This window comes from Macadamia integrifolia, chromosome 13, assembly GCF_013358625.1.
Source record: "Macadamia integrifolia cultivar HAES 741 chromosome 13, SCU_Mint_v3, whole genome shotgun sequence".
In the NCBI taxonomy this organism is placed as follows: domain Eukaryota; kingdom Viridiplantae; phylum Streptophyta; class Magnoliopsida; order Proteales; family Proteaceae; genus Macadamia; species Macadamia integrifolia.
The window spans coordinates 3,693,427-3,696,484 of record NC_056569.1 but is presented as its reverse complement, the minus strand read 5'-3'; positions in this window follow the sequence as shown (position 1 = coordinate 3,696,484).

Here is a 3,058-nt window from a genome sequence, read left to right as displayed (position 1 = left end):
TTTTTTTTGGGAGGGAGGGAGGGACATTAGGAGGAGGGAGTAGTGGTCAAATTCAAGATAGTTAAGATTGACAACAAAATAAACAACCATAGCTAGCCTTTGATATGTTCATAAGGTAAAAAGGTACTACAAAGTACAAAGTGTTCAAAGTTTGACCAAATTAGTAACAATTAAAAATTATTAAAAGAAAGCACACACGTACACACACACATATATATATATATATGGTTAAGGCCACCAATTTCCACGTAGCCAGAGTTTGGTGTTACAGATTCGTCTATATTAATTTAAAAAAAAAATATTTGACAAGAAATATACCACGATCGAAGTGGAAGAGAACGGTTATATTTTCCATGAGTACTAACCATTAGATTAGATTCAAGCTCCAGAAAATAAAAAGGGGAGAGTGGATTTGACTCCATATAATTGCAAGTATAGCTGTGAAATTGAACTTTATGCACTCTTGACCAAGAAAATACCTGTTGTCGAGGTGCCCCCAAATTAGATAGTCCTTTGTAGGGAAGAGTCCTAATTGAATTTGGAGAATCACCTCCCTATCAGAAGGATGGAAATAGCGTGTAATGAGTGCTCTATTCCAAACCCTCCCAAATTATACATGGATCCGAGGGTTTGAAGAAATTATCCCCCCTCCCCTATACGTTCTAAGATTCTTATAACTAAGTTCAATCTGTTTTTTTTTTTCTGTGAGATTAAGTCCAATCTGTTAGTCATGTGAAATTGGGACTGTTAGTGTGTAACATCACCTTATATCATACCGTCCAATGCTGAAAATACCCCTATATACACATGAATTACTGTTAAGTTTGTCTTGAATTCTTGACCCGTTTTGAAGATTGACCCGATCCGACATATTTTGGTGGTGACCCGAATGGAAAATTTTCTGAGATCTGTGATGGAAGCAGAGGGCTTGGGCCTATGGAGCCCATCACTGATCTCGTATGGGGGTGCGGGGGCGTAGGTATGGTTCGACCGGATAGACCGCGACCGGATGGGTCGAACCGCTATTTGGGGTATATATATATATATATATAATGTACTGTTGCTTGTTGAGAGTCATTGTATTCTAGGGTTTTCACAAAGCTAGGGTTTCAGGGCGAGTTCTTCCTCGCCGCTGCTAGGGTGTAATCCTTCTTCTGCATAGTGAATCATCTTCTTCTTCACCCGAGGACGTAGCACAACACCCTGGTGTGTGAACCTCGTTAAATCTCTGTGTCGTACGGATCTATTGTCTTTCTTTATTCGTGTTTCTTGATGTTTGATCTAACAATTAAATACATACCCTTCCATTAAAACAAACAAAAGAGGACTGAATTTCGTTCAACCTACTTTATTCTTCTTCAACCCGCTTCTCCTCTTTGTTAATAAATATCCTTGTAGGGAATTTGATCTCAATTATTGTGAAATCAATCAGGATTCAAGTGGGGTATGGGAATGGGAATGGGAACGGGTACGAGTACGGGAAGGGGAATGAGATCTCACATAGTGTGAAATCAATTTTCCTACATGAGCCAGAATTGTTCCTCAAAGACAATAAATATAACAGAGAAACCATCCTACCAACCGCATCTCAAACTTGCATTAATTGTTTCTACCTTTGCATCCCAAAATTTGATTATGATGGTAGCACTTCCGCTTCTAGTTTTGGTTCTCTTCTTTGGGAGCTCATTGATGCTGCTAGAATCAGTCACCAGTAGTCGAAGGATCATAGGAAACGGGAAGATCAACTTGCTTTAATGGAGTTCAAGAAACAAAATTATGATGATCCTTACCGAGCCCTAATTTCTTGGAACGATTACATCCATTTCTGCAACTGGGTGGGGATCCATTTCTTCACACGAGGCTATGAACCTCATCATAGAAATGAAGGGCAGTAGCATCTCACCAAATGTTGTTACTTACAGCTCTCTGATTCGTGTTCTGTGTAATTTTGGGCAGTGGAAAGAAGCTGCAACCCTTTTTGATGAAATGATGAATAATGGAATCAGACCAGATACTGTAATTTTTACCATTATGATAGATGGTCTTTGTAGAGGAGGGAGGTTAGAGGAAGCACGTGCCCTGTTCAATATAATGCTTCAAGAAGGTGTGGTGCCAAATGATTTTACTTACAATTCCTTGATTCGTGGCCTATGCAATTCTTGCCAGTGGAAGGAAGCCAACCAGCTGTTCCATGAGATGTTGGAAGGGGGAATTTCACCAGATGTCGTTACCTTCAATATATTGGTTGCTGCTCTTTGTAAAGAAGGGAATGCCAAAGAAGCTCATGAGCTCTTTCATTTAATGATTCAGAAGGGTGTGGAGCCCAATTTAATCACATGCAGTGCCTTGATAGATGGATATAATGGATGAGGCGATGGAGTTCTTTACTTCCATGATGAGCTGGGGATATAAGCCTAACACCATTACTTATAGTGCACTAATTAATGGCTATTGCAAGTGCAGGAGAATGGGTGAAGCCTTCCAGCTCTTTAAAGAACTGCCTCACAAGGGAATAATCCTTGACACTTACTTATACTTCTCTTATTCAAGGATTTTTCCTTGAGGGCCAAGTTGGGTATGCTCTGAAGGTTTTCAAAGAAATGCAAGTTCATGGACACAACCCAGATCAATGCACATATTCTATATTGATCAGCGGGCTATGCAAATGCAAGCGTATTGATGATGCACTGAAATTGTTTCATGAAATAGATTCTAAAAACATTAATATTATTACTTACGGTGTCCTTGATGGAATGTGGGAGGGCATGTATGCTAAAAGAGGCTGAAGAATTGTTCAACTCCATATCTGCCAAAGGATTGGAGCCTAATAATAAAACATATGGCATAATGATCAAGGGATTCTGCAAAGAGGGTATGTTGAGCAAAGCTTGGGATTTGTTCATGAAATTGAAAGGGAAGGGTTGTCCTCCAATTAATGTGACTTATAATATCTTGGTTCATGGATTTCTTAGAAAAAAAAAAAGAGACCAATAAGGCATTTGAGCTTCTGAATGAAATTTCTCAGAGAGGCTTCTTACCTGATGCAAAGACTGCATCT